Source organism: Phocoena sinus, chromosome X (assembly GCF_008692025.1).
Source record: "Phocoena sinus isolate mPhoSin1 chromosome X, mPhoSin1.pri, whole genome shotgun sequence".
Lineage (NCBI taxonomy): Eukaryota > Metazoa > Chordata > Mammalia > Artiodactyla > Phocoenidae > Phocoena > Phocoena sinus.
The window spans coordinates 1,891,317-1,906,003 of NC_045784.1; the positions used below are offsets into that span (position 1 = coordinate 1,891,317).

The window sequence follows — 14,687 nt, forward strand, 5'->3', positions numbered from 1 at the left end:
GTTCCTCATCTGATACTTGAAAATCTCTGCATTTACACTGAGCTATTGGGGTTGGTGTGGGGATCTTGGGCTCCCAATGCATAGGAGTCTCCAGGCTTTCATGAGAAAAACCTCTCTGCCAGACCTTAACTCTAGATCTACTCCCAATTTTGTCCCTATCATGTCATTTTGGGTAATTTGAGTAACCTCTGAATGTGAGATCATCACAGCAATTGACTTCCTACTTTCTCTCTGTCCAGTTGCATCCAAAGAGTTGTGATGCACTTGGCTGCAACTGGAATTCAAATCTTCCACCTCTAGAGTTTTCCCTTTACATTCATCAGATTCCCTATTCTCTTCCTTTCCCTGATGGCACTGATAACAGGCAAGGAGCTGTTCCTACTCAAAAATCATAATTTGTACAGTCTCCATGGGCAGAACCAACTGGGATATCTGGCCTACCACCTAACTTTTATGAGTCCTTGCAGGATTTTGCCTGCAAAAATGAATCACTATCTCACCTTACAGCTATCTCCTTTCTCGAAGTAGGAAGTAGGAAGCGTCACACTCTCAATATGATTTAAGCATCCATGGAATCCTTCCCGATCCTACAGGTCACATTTCCATTTTTACTAAACTTCTGCCCACACTGACGTATATGCACTAGGTGGTCAAACCGTGTTTGTGCAATAGATGTGCTGAATTCCAAGCCCTGTCTTCATCTGATGAAGAAATGCATTTCACAGTCACCCAAAGACCTGACATCATAACTGATAAGAGTTCTTGGTTTGATTATTATTTTTTTTGGCATCTTTTCTTTCAGCCCTCCAAGAAAATTACCTTTAAAGTATTTTCCTTGGACAGTTTCTCTCTTATTTTCTTCGTTGTCAATGACCAACATATTCTATTCTCTTAAATATTCACAACTCCTTTCCCCTTTGGGGGTGGAGGGGTATAATCATAGCTACGTTCCCAGGTTCATTGTTTTTCCTGTTTCAGCATCCTTTTTGGTTAATGAACACAGCTTAGGAACACTTATAGGTTTGGTTCAACATTCCAATCTGTTTCAATAATCCTTTCTGACTTTTCTCAAGTAAGAAGGGATGGTTAAGTGTTTCCAGGCTTGTGGAGGCTCTCCCGGGCATATCCTAAGAGAAATGTGGACTCTTCTTGGGGTTTTCCTGAAATCCAGCTCACGGTCTCTCCATGCAGGCTGAGTCTGCTGAGCTGAAAATAACATTAGACACACTCAAGCAGAATGGTTCGCTCCCTGAGCTGTTTCATCCTCACCTTTGACAAAAGGACAGGTGATTCAAGCCAAGGTGGCTTCTAACCAGCCACTGGCAAGATGCAATCTCTCTAGTCCATTATGGGACTCCCCCAGTTTTCTTGCCTTAAACCCTTGTAAGTCAAGTGAAGTTTTTCTTCCACCTTTTTTCTCCTCTCTGTTTCTTCTGTTCCGTAACCCTGCCCCTTCTTGGGGAAGCAATTTTTTTTTCAGTTCTAATTAATTAGCCTTAGACATAATAATAAAGTTAAACCATATCCATTTTCTGCTAAGTTTAGGAAAACAAGGTTTCCTTCTTTTACTATTCTGCTAAATTGTCTCACAGTTACAAACATAATGTACAATTTAAAAAACAACTGGGGCTTCCCTGGTGGTGCAGTGGTTGAGGGTCCGCCTGCCGATGCAGGGGACACGGGTTCGTGCCCCGGTCCTGGAGGATCCCACGTGCCGCAGGGCGGCTGTGCCCGTGAGCCGTGGCCGCTGAGCCTGCGCGTCCGGAGCCTGCGCTCCGCAACGGGAGAGGCCACAACAGTGAGAGGCCCCCGTACCGCAAAAAAAACAAAAACAAAAACAACTGTAGTTGAATAGGATATGAGAATGCTCAGAAGCTCCTTCTTTTAGCTGAAAACAAAAGTATCTCTTATGTAAAATTCATGCTGTTAAATTAGGACCAAGTTTCATATTATTTTGGTTGATTCTAAATCAGTGGTCTTAAGTAAATTTTGAAAACTTATATCCCTTCTCAGAAATTTTTGTTGACCTCTAAAATTCCTCATCATGTCTCAATAGTTGTAAAATATACAGTTTACAGAAAATTGTGAACATTGACATGAAAATTTCATCAGTCTCTGAAATGGATCCATTTGGATTCCCACCATAATCCATATAAAAATACTTGAACAAGCTCATTTTAACAGGTCGGAAGTTCTTCATTTTTTTTTGTCTCTGAAATTCTATTTTCATATCACTTTTCTTGGGGAAGCAGTTTAATGATTTACATTTCCCTGTAAGAAAAATCTACTCCAATTAGCATTTTTTTCTTCTTCCTGTTTTATTGAGATATAACTGACACACGGCACTGTATAAGGTGTACAGCACGATGATTTCACTTACATACATCATGAAATAATTATCACAAGTTTAGTGAACACCCATCATCTCATATAGATACGAAATTAAAGACATAGAAAAAAATTCTGTTTTGTGATGAGAACTCTTAGGATCAACTACCTTTACACCTTTCATACAGAAGACCCAGCAGGTGTTCATTCTATTTTTCATGTTGTACATCACAACCATAGTACTTATTTATCTTACCTGATAACTTATTTATCTTATAACTGTACCTTTTGACTGCCTCCATCCGATTTTTTTCTACGGTTTTTTTTTTTTTTTTATGCGTTACGCGGGCCTCTCACTGCTGTGGCCTCTCCCGTTGCGGAGGACAGGCTCCGGACGCGCAGGCTCAGCGGCCATGGCTCACGGGCCCAGCCGCTCCGCGGCATGTGGGATCCTCCCGGACCGGGGCACGAACCCGTGTTCCCCTGCATCGGCAGGCGGACTCTCAACCACTGCGCCACCAGGGAAGCCCCTTTTCTACGGTTTTTTGAAGTATAATTGACTTACGACACTATGTTATTCCTGGTACACAACACAGTGATTCGATATTTCTAAACATTTCAAAATGGTCACCATGGTAAGTCTTGTTACGATGTCACCATACAAAGTTATTACATAGTCATTGACTATATTCGCCACACTGCACTTTTCACACTCTTGACTCGTTTATTTTGTAACTGAAATGTCCTTTAGGCACAGGGTTTTGCACGCATTTGCCTTGGTTAAATATTGAGGCAACGCCATATTCATGACCATAAACTACAGACCATCCTAATCTTGTTGGCTCTGTGAGAGTGCGGTGTATTACTGGAGGAGCACTAACGCATTTTAACAAGTCCTGATGTGAACGTGAGCACACTGCCAGGATTATTCTAGTATGTACGAGCCAATATGTTTATATATATATACACCTTCTAACACATATCATATTAAATCCACGCATACAGTTTAGGACAAAACCAAAAAAGGACCCTGTGTTTCCTGTATCGTATAACACTGTGGCATCTGGTAAGAGTTTCAGCCAAGCCAGGTCACGTCCCTGACCACATCTGTTATTTAAATAAGACTTCCCTTCTCTCCACTGCTCTGTGAGGTAAAGCAGCTGATACCACTTTGACACTGAACTTCTGACTGCAACAAGGAAATTATAGAAGATTCGGTCCTAGGGAATTCCCGGTGGTCCAGTGGTTAGGACTCAGCACATTCACTGCCGTGGGCCCAGGTTTGGTCAGGGAATTAAGATCCCGCAAGCTAAACGGCGCCCTCCGCCCCCCATCCCAGCCCCCCGATAAAAGATCTGGTTCTGAAAATAAAGTCTTTGGGGAGGAAATATTGCCTGAATGTCGTGGGATGGTTTCTGTCTTTCGCACAAACGTCTGTGTTTTCTGTGGACACGCAGATTTCCCAGCTAACTGAAGGGAATTCTGTCTCTCCCTTTTCCAAAGGGAGCCACAGGCATCCCTGCAAAATATGCAATACACACAGGAGGGCTGGCATCCCAGAAATGCCATAGCAGCCCAATCAAAGATTCTTTCCACTGCAGCCTTTCCGTTAACCTGATTGCAGTGGCTGATTTCATGGAAGAGGATGAGCGACCTCTTCTTTAGCCAGCAGCATGGAGCTGAACATTTGCAAAGCTGTGATTGCCTTAGAGATGGATCTCTACCTCTGATAAAATGACGCACGCACCCATCTTATGGCGGAAAGATTGAGTTGCACCTTTTGGCTCCTAAGATCTCTCAGCCGATCCTTCTGGTCCACAGAGGTGGTGAGAGAGAAAACATCCGACTTCCAACAGCCTGTATTTCATTTCCCACTGGTTGGCGCAAGAGGACATCATTGCTGGTGGATGTGACGTTTCCTACTGAAGCTGAATCTGGCCTCCGTGCCCTGACACCAAATTAATTTTTGGAGACCAAGTTTGGGGTGAAGCAGAAGAGAATAGCTTTATTGCTTTGCCAGGCAAAGGGGGCCACAGGAGGCTAATGTCCTCAAAACTGTGTCCCGGGGACTTCCCTGGGGGTGCAGCGGTTAAGAATCCGCCTGCCAATCCAGGGGACACGGGTTCGAGCCCTGGTCCGGGAAGATCCCACATGCCACGGAGCCACTAAGCCCATGCGCAACTACTGAGCCTGCGCTGTAGAGCCTGTGAGCCACAACTACTGAAGCCCACGTGCCACAACTACCGAGCCTGCGCTCTAGAGCCTGCAAGACGCAACTACTGAGCCCATGCACCACAACTACTGAGCCCGTGAGCCACAACTACTGAAGCCCGCATGCCTAGAGCCCGTGCGCCGCAACAAGAGAAGCCACCGCAATGAGAAGCCCGCACACCGCAACGAAGAGTAGCCACAGCTTGCCACAGCTAGATAAAGCCCGCGCGCAGCAACAAAGACCCAACGCAGCCAAAAATAAATAAATAAATATTGAACAAAACACAGAAAACTGTGTGTCCCAACCTGGAGGTGGCAGTGAGGAGTTTTACAGCGATGGTTCGAAGAGGGCGTGGTCAGCTCGTGGGCATTCTTCTCATTGGCTGGTGGTGAGGTCATCGGACGTCAGTATCATCGACCTTCTGGTTCCAGCGGGTCTGGGGTCTTTGCATGCTGGTGGGCAGCAGGCAGTTAACTTCTCCCACCTGCTGGGGTTTCAGTATCTGCAGAAGAACTCAAAGATATTATCATGTGTATCTCTTGAGGGGGAACCAGAACCCTGCCCCCAGGCTGCACTGCTGTTTCTTCACTGTTCCTCCCTTGTCTCTGCATCCCCTCCCTTCCCTGATTAGCAACTGTTTGAACCTGCCCGTTGGAACTCAGGGAAGGTCATGGGGGTTGAAGGAAGCCTATTTCCTGTAATCGAGAAGTGCGGGACACAGAAAAGCTTTTGTGCCCAGGAGCCCCACAGGGTCTTGCTTGGTATCACTACCAGGGATTGTATGCAAATTTTACATTTTTGGGGTCAACGTCAGGATTTCCTCATTTCAGTTCAATTCAAGCGAGCACATGTGTCATGAGCCCCTGCTGTGTGAGACCCCCGCTGTGTGAGACCCCCCTGGGCTGGCAGCTCTAAAGAGCTTGAGCCCGATAGGGGGGTGGAAAGGAAGGAACAGGCGTTCGGGATGGGGAGGGTCTCCTTGAGCTGCAGCATTTACAGAGGGATGGGTGTTTCTGCTGGGTGATGGTGATGGGTGGGATGTTGCCAGCAGAGGTGAAATGAGGCAAAAATCACTTCTGGGTGCACACAGATCCCCTCGGAAGATATAATGGGAAGAAAGGAGCCGCGCTGACGTGTGCAATGATTAAAGTGATACTGCATTTTTGAACTGATGTATCGTTATTTGAACTGTATGTATCGTTTGAGCTGCAGTATCACGTTAAAGTGATACTGCATTTTTGAACTGATGACGGCCGGCAAGAGAATCTCGCCATGGCTTCATTTCCTTTTTATTTTTATGGAGGTGAAATTCACATAACCCCAAATCAATCAACCAAAGAGAACAATTCGATGGCATTTGGGACATTCACCATGTTGTTCAACCATCACCATGATGGTGTTCCATAACATTTTCATCACCCCAAAGGGAAACCCTATACGCATCCCCAGTCAATTCCCACTCTCCCCAGCCCTAGGCAGCCAGGTATCTTTCTGCTTCTTTGGAATGAACGATTCAGGACATTTCCTACAAATGGAATCCTATAATGTGTGGTCTTTTGTGTCTGGTTTCTTTCACTTAACGTCTTGTTTCTTTTTTTTTTTTTTTCGCGGTACGCAGGCCTCTCACTGTTGTGGCCTCTCCCGTTGCGGAGCACAGGCTCCGGACGCGCAGGCTCAGTGGCCATGGCTCACGGGCCCAGCCACTCCGCGGCATATGGGATCTTCCTGGACCGGGGCACGAACCCGTGTCCCCTGCATCGGCAGGCGGACTCTCAACCACTGCGCCACCAGGGAAGCCCAACGTCTTGTTTCTGAGGTTCATCCACATTGTAGCTGGTATCAGAATTTCATTCCACGTTATGGCTGAATGATATTCCAATGTATATGTGTGTATGTGTATATGTATTCCAATGTATATTTCATTTCCTTTTCGACTCTTGGTGAGGTGACAAAACTTTGCTGTACAGCAGAGATTGGAACATATTGTAAGTCAACTATACTTCAATTAAATTAATTAATTAAAAAATAAATCACTACGTCACAAGCATCCTACTACTGAAGACTCTCAGGCGCCTTGCTCGAGCCACCTTTCCTACCTTTTCGATCTCCTGGGTGACCAATGAAGCCTTCTATCTTAAAACACCGTCATCTGCCAACAACCCTCAAATTTATCTCAGTACCTTTGCTCCAGACTCACATTATCCAACTGGCTACTGGGATGCTTAATGGATACGAGATTCATACCCACATTCCTGAGATTTCCGATTCAGCAAGTCCAATGCTGTATGTTTGACCCTCCTTTGAAACCTTCTCGCTGCCAGCCTTCTCCATCTCTGCCCAAATGTTTTTGAGTCCATACTTACTATTCTCTTGTGTGTCCCGCATCCATCAAGAAATCTCATTCGCTGTCCTGTCTGTACGACTTTCCTAAGACTGCCGAAATGTATACTCTCACATTTCTAAAGGCCAGACATCCGAGGTCAAGGTGTGAGCAGGACCAGGTTCCCTTCAGAGGCTCTATATGAGGGTCCCTCCTTCCGTCTTCCAGCTTCTGACAGCTCCAGGTGTCCCTTGATTTGTAATGTATCACTCCAATCTCCTTATCCTCGGGGGATACATTCCAAGACCCCTGGAACCGCGAATAACACCAAACCTTATATACACTCTGTATTTTTCTATATATATATACCTAGGATAAAGCTTAATTTATAAATTAGGTACAGTAAAAGGATGCCCGAGTTGCCAGCATGACTACTCCTGTGCTTTGGGGTCATTATTAAGTAACATAAGGGTTCTCTGAACTCAAGCACTGAGATACCGGAGAGAGTTGATCTGATAACCAAGATGGCTGCGAAGTGAGGAAAGGGTGAAATTTGCTGGACAAAGGGAGGATTCACGTCACGGGCAGGACAGAGCTGACGGCGCAAGATTTTCTCACACGATGCTACACAATTTAAAACTTACGAAGTGTTTATTTCTTCAATTTTTCCATTTAATATTTTCTGACTGAGGTGGACCATGGGTAACGGAAAGCATGGAAAGTGAAACCACAGATAAGGGGGGGAGTATTGTATCTGCCTTTGATCTCATATGGCCTTCTCCACCTGTGTCTGTCTGTGTCCAAATTTCCCTGTTCTTTTTATTTTTTGGATTTTAAAAATATTTTTAAATTAAAATAATTTGTAAATATTATTTATTTTTTATTGAAGTATAGTGGATGTACAGCGTTGTGTTGGTTTCAGGTGTACAGCAAAGTGATTCAGTTATACACATGTATTCTTTTTCGGCTTCTTTTCCCTATAGGTTGTTACAAAATATTGAGTATAGTTCTCTGAGGAGGTCCTTGGTGGTTATCATTTTAGAGATAGTAGTGTGTATATGTTAATCCCAAGCTCCTAATTAAGGACACCAGTCACGTTTTGTGAGGGCCCACCCAAATGACCTCATGTTAATTTGATCGTGTCTGCAAAGAACTTATTTCCAAAGAAGGTCACATTCACAGGTGCTCGCAGTTGAGATGTCAAACATCATTTTTTTTTGGTGGGGGACCAATTCAACCCCTAGCACCATTCAAGTGTATCAGCTCTCTGAGCACTTCTCACCATCTTCACTGCAATCACCCTGATCCAAAATACCACCAACTCTTTTCCAGCAAACAATCAGAGTGCCCTGGATTATTAGGGATGTTCCCAAAGGCACATGTGGTTTCATTATTCTACAGGACTCGCTTCACCCCTTAGCATCTTGTCTGTACAACCTGCTCCTCACTCACTCTTCCCCACCCACGCTGTTCCATGAATATACTAGGTGACCCTCACCACAGGGCCTTTGCACAACCTGTTCCCACTACCTGGGAAACTCTCCCTCCGGCCATCTGCTTGAGATCAGCCCTCACGGCCCCCATGCCTTAGCTGAAATGCCACCTTCTCCATGAAAGCAAGCTTGACAGTCCTGCACAGAAAATTTCAACTTCCCTTCTGCTCTCAGCTGAGGGCTCCAATTCCCCATATACTCTTCTGCTTTTTAAACTTCCCATAGCATTTACCACCTTCTAGCATTTTCTGTGATTCACAGATGCCTTATGTTTATGCTATAATAGAGGCTTCAGCAGAATGCAAGACATGTTTTCTTCCCTGACATAGCCCAGTAGCTGCATGAGTCCCTCTGAACAAAGGTGAGACTCGGTAGATGCCTACCGAATGAATGAAAGTGAAATGCCTCTCCCGAGAGCTCACTAATAAGAATCAGAAACAGGGCTCAAACTCACATTTCCATGTGGAATCCAACCTTCTTTCCACAACAGCAAAACCTAGTAGAAATACATTCACTCATGGCTACTAGCCCATGTTCAAGATGTAACCATAAGGAAAAACCGTTAAGACTCGTGTTAAAATACTCTATATAATGATATTTGGAGGATAAAAGGGAAACAAAACATGACCCTGAAGTACCCCTAAACGTTTCATTATCTGCTTACAGCATACAAATTTCCATCAGGACAATTTTAACTGAATCAGCTGAGACTGACCCTATGGAAATTCCTGGAGCTGTAATAGGTTAAAATGGCCCCGCTCACATTTTAGTATAAATACAGTCTCATTTTCTTTCTTGCAGTACAAGGGAAAACCAAATAATGTCAACAAACCTCAGGAGAAATAGACAAATTATACCATCAAGGCAAAAACAAATTATTGAGGAAACAAAAAGTCGGACTCAATTCCACAACAAAGCAGTTGCATGCTTTTAATACTGCTGAGGAGGGAGTAGAGCATAAATTGGGTTTTCTAAAAACACTTCATTCCCCTCAACTGCAATGCCAATTCTTGCTTTGCTGTTTATAGTGGATTGTTTGTTGTTCTATCGTCCTAAACTGCTTCCGAGAACTAGAACGTAGTCTTGATGCTAATCCAATTCAGCTATACTCATTTCCTTATTATTTTCTCAATAAGTAAATATTTTCATTCTGGAGAATGGTTCCAAAACACAATTATACCTCCCAGCAAGGGTTGTCATTCCAATTCGTAAGTCACTACTACTTTATTTTTATTTTATTTTATTTATTAATTTATTATTATTATTTTTTGCGGTACACGGGCCTCTCACTGTTGTGGCCTCTCCCGTTGCGTAGCGCAGGCTCATCGGCCATGGCTCACGGGCCCAGCCGCTCCGCGGCATGTGGGATCTTCCTGGACCGGGACACGAACCCGTGTCCCCTGCATCGGCAGGAGGACTCTCAACCACTGCGCCACCAGGGAAGCCCGGGAGTCCTATTTTTATGTAAGCAATCTCCATATTATTCTCCATAGTGGCTGCACCAATTTACATTCCCAGCAACAGTGCATGAGGGTCTCCTTTCCTCCACAGCCTCTCCAACACTTGTGTCTTGCCTCTTTGAGTCACTCCTATTTTAAGCATAAATGGTTTGGGGTGTACCATCCTTAAAGGAAAATTTAGGGGAGAAAATGTCATGTCATCTTCAGGGATTCAATCACTTACCAAACATTTGTTGGATGCTTCTTAATTCTAGGGCATTGGGTGAGTTTCTTTTTTTTTTTTTTTTTGACAGAACGTAAAGCCTTAAAATTTTTTATTTTTTAACTTTTTAGTTTATATTGGGGTATAGTTGATTAACAATGTTGTGATAGTTTCAGGGGAACAGCAAAGTGACTCAGTTATACATAGACATGTATCTATTCTTTTTCAAATGCTTTCCCCATTTAGGTTGTTACATAATATTGAGCAGAGTTCCCTGTGCTCTACAGTAGGTCCTTGTTGGTTATCCATTTTAAATATAGCAGTGTGGACATGTCCACCCAAACCTCCCGAACTATCCCTCCTCCCATTTCCCCCCTGGTAACCGTATATTTATTCACTCATTCGTTCGCTTAATTATTCAAGAATTTTTGTTGGGTGCTGATTTGGGCTAGTCTCTGTCTTAACACCTAGAGGACGAATGGGGACAAAAATAGATGTGGCTCCTACTTTTCGGGAAGTGTCGATCTTTTAGAGGAAGTTGTTTGAATACTAAGGAGCTGAAGTGAATGTCTAAGAAGGGAAAACAGGGGTGCTGAGAGGCACAATGCCAGGGATTGTGAGGTCTGTCCATTCGAACTCCAGGCTTTCTCTTTCTCTTGGTCATTTTTCGGTCCAGGTTTCTCCAGTTTGCCTACTGCCACGTCCTCCTACGTCCTCCAAGAGGGCGCCTGTCCGTCAGCTCCACGCTTGCCCAAAACCCTCCTGGAGGTCAGGACTCTGCTCTGCCCAGCTGGTTTTCTTTGCATCAGAGATGCTGACAGGTACACTGAGCATCCTCGCTCAGGTGGAAAGTCATCCACCTGGAAGGACCCTCCCCCGGGAGCTCACCGTGAGTTCTTCATAGATGTGGAGAGCACTCCTGTGATTTCCCTGGGGGGGAAAAAAAAAACCCTTCCTGACTCAAGAACCACGCAACATCCGTGAACTCTGGGGCCAAAGGGATCTTTCTGCTGTACCGACTGGAGGGTTTGGGACAGTTCCGTAAATCGCTCATCACAAGAGCCTGATTCCTTGGAAATTCATCTGCACGTGTGAATTTTCTTTTATTTACTTTATGTCTCTGTGCTTTTAGGTCACAACTACTTTCCAAGCCTGTCATTCTGAGGCATATCTTACATCCTGATAACCTGTCCTTCTTATTGTGGTTAAAATACCCCTAATATACATTGCACCACCTGTATTAATTTCCTAGGGCTGCCATAACAAAGTGCCCCCCGCTGGGGGGCTCCACACAACAGAAAAATCACTCTTTGAAGAGCAGAGCGTCAAGTCGAGGTGTAGGCACGACTGATTTCTTCCGGAGGTTCTGGGGGAAATTCACGCGTCTCTCCCAGCTTCTGGTAGCTGCTCACAATCCTTGCGTTCCTTGGTTTACAGAGGCATCATCCCAACTTCTGTCTCTACGTTCCTACGCTGTTCTCGCCGCCTGTGTGGATCTGTGTCCAGATTTCCAGTCCTGTTGGATTAGGGTCCCTCCCTCCTCCGGCACGACTTCATTATCTCACAATGACCCTAATTCCAAATAAGGTCACATTCGGAGGGACAGAGTCGGGACTTTAACATATGAATCCGAGGGGCACACAGTTCAACTCATAACGCCGTCGTAAGCATTTAAAAATACCCGACTGGGTGGCATTTAGCACACTCACAATGTTGTATGATCACCCCCTTTATGTAGCTCCCAACGGTTTTCATCACCCCAAGGGGAAACTCTGTACCCGTGAAAGCAGTCACTCCCCAGTGGCCCCTGGCAAACACTAATCTGTTTTCTGTCCCGTGTTTAAACACTGGCTAACACGGGCATTTCTAAATACGACGAACGGAAGCCCCATCTTACCTAGAAGAGTTCAGATGCCTTGTGGCGTTTGGAACGGCACGCTCTCTCTGGTTCTGTCTGCAGACGGGGGCACAGGAGAACTTACATGACCTCACCCCTGGATCAGGCAATATTTTTCACCAGTGATTCGGATAACCCCATTCCAAGAGCAGGCCTTTTAAGCTCCCACGATTAAAACCAGCTGAAGAAAAGCCAACTCACTCCCTTGAAAAGAACGAGATTACCGTATCTAGAAACAGAGATGAGGCTCAGGCGTGGCAAAGTAAGAATAAAAAGCCCCAGGGTGATCAGGTCAGGGAGGAAAGAAAAAAAAAGATATGGCCGGAGGGTGGGTGAAAGTCAGGGTTGGTCTGAGTGTTCGCAAAACTGAAATGGCAAGATTGTCATTTGTAACTGTCTGCCCTGCTCTTGCGGGCAGATAAAGTGGCGAGGTGGCTGGTGTGTCAGTCTTGTTTGGAATCCTGAGTCCTAGGGAGACTGGGGCGGGGTAGCACGCCCAGTGGGTTCCCGAAGCCTTTTCTTGTCCCCCCGTTTCTTGTAGGCAAGACTCCAGCCTCCGAGACGTTCCCTGAGTTCCCAAGGGCGGATGCGGAACAGTTGCTAATCAAGTCCCTGCGAACCGGAGACCCTGCACACGCCCTGATCTTATCAGCAACCCCACCCTTGAACTATTGCTATAAACTCATCAAATCCTCCCAACTTGGGATACACAGTTTTTCGAGGGCAGGAGCCCGCTGTGCCCCCCCTCTGCCTGGCAAAGCAATAACACTCTCCTTTCCTACTTCGCCCCAAACTCTGTCTCAGATTCGATCTGGCGCCGGTACAGACAAGCTCAGTTTTTGACATCACTTAGCAGGCTCCGACACGTGTGTCCAGTGAGCAAATAAACTCAACAAAACATGTCAGACTAGATAAGACTGGCCATTTCCCCAAAACCTTTAGATTCCAAAACATTTCATCATGACCTCAAAATATGCCTTACATTATGCTATGAGACTATATACATACCCAACAAACACAAGCATTGGATTTCCCTGAGCGCCAAATGAAAACTGGGAAGCTGTGCGAAGGAGGAGTTCATTTTTCTATTACTTTCTTCTCTTTTGTTGCTGCGGTTCATGGCAAGAACACTGGTGTTTGGTTTTGTTTTGGTTTTCTCAGCGTTGGAGCTGCCGATGGAATCAGATGGACATGCAAAGGTCAGCGAGTTCTGAGAGGAGATCATGGGATTTATTTTGTGTTTTGGTTTACATCGATGGGTTGCACAGCACGGGAACCGGAAATAGCATTTATGGAGGAACTGCTAGATGGGAGGCACAGGGAAGGTCGGGTAGCTAGGATCAAAGCAACATCCTCAAGGTTGTGACAACCCCATGGCCATGCTTTGGGGAAGCTCAGCTTTGCTCAGCCTCGTGTCAGGCTGCTGCGGTCACACAGCTCAAGGGAACATCTAAGCTTCTATAAACAGAACAGTGGAACAACACACCGCAGATGTTAAAATACAATAGGAAAAAAAATGGATGACGATAAAATCATCTTAGATCGCTTTCAAGGACAAGTTCTTGTACAACAGACTTCTACTCATAAAAGAAGCCACAGAATTACCCGAATAGATGTTCCCCTTTACGATTTGCTTTAAATTTAAAAATAGATGTATATTTGGATGGTAGCGTGTAAAATTAAACTCCATTTCTGTAAACCTAGTGTCCTTTTCATCCAGTGAATGAGAACAGCTGGAAGACAGCCAGTGTTTGAAACGCTCTGAACAAGGTAATCCGTGATTTGGGACTATTAACTGATCTCTTTCTACGTTAGGTTCACTGACAAAGTCTGGTCAGGCTGTTGAAACAAACTGTTTGGCTGCAAGTTTACCATGTCTGTCCTTCATCATCGTTTTCTTTCAACGTGATTTTCTTTCCCTTCATAAATGGAAGAACAACTGGTAAGGTCACATGGGGTAAAATAAATACGGGGGTCGGAGTCTTCTAGCGTAACCAACCAAGAAATGTTTCTATTTTACAAGGGCTGTGGCTACATGAAATCTTTCTCCAGAGACAGGCAAAACCAACGCTATCATGCATCCATTTAGCATCTGTAGTTTCTCTTCATCACTTTATGATACACTTAAAATATTTTTCATTGTCCTGAAAAGAGGACCACCCTGGACAATAGATTTTTACCAAGAGTTAAAAAAAAAAATTCCAAGAAATGCCATTAAAACAAGTCCTATTCTCCTCACAGCTGCCTTTTCTGTGAAGCAATGCTAAAACGCAGTAGCTGTGTGAATGCATCGTTTGATGGACTTGCTTTGTTTTTTAACAGAAAATGTCTTATAAATCACACGTCAACCTTTTCTTTTTTGAGCTAAGACAATTTGAGAGCATAAGGCATATAGTAATATGCAGAGTGTGTGAAGGGACTTCCCTGGTGGCACAGTGGTTAAGAATCCACCTGCCAATGCTGGGGACACGGGTTCGAGCCCTGGTCAGGGAAGATCCCACATGCCGTGGAGCAGCTGAGCCCGTGCACCACAACTACTGCGCCTGCGCTCTAGAGCCCGCGGGCCACAACTACTGAAGCCCGCGCGCCTAGAGCCCGTGCTCCGCAACAAGAGAAGCCACCGCAATGAGAAGCCCGCGCACCACAACGAAGAGTAGCCCCCCACCCCCGCTCGCCGCAACTAGAGAAAGCCCGCGCGCAGCAACGAAGACCCAACGCAGCCAAAAATCAATCAATCAATCAATTTATATTAAAAAAGAGAGTGTGTGAGTAGAC

General features: G+C 45.0%; 1 long non-coding RNA gene across 1 annotated transcript in view; it reads right to left on the reverse strand.

Annotated features, from left to right (window-relative positions):
* Nucleotides 1–4,802: 4,802 nt before the first annotated feature.
* Nucleotides 4,803–14,687, reverse strand: part of LOC116748150 — a 45,414-nt gene continuing 35,529 nt past the window's right edge. Inside the window, exon 6 of the long non-coding RNA XR_004348171.1 lies at nucleotides 4,803–5,042. This is a non-coding gene — a long non-coding RNA (uncharacterized LOC116748150). The remainder of the gene's footprint in view (nucleotides 5,043–14,687) is intronic.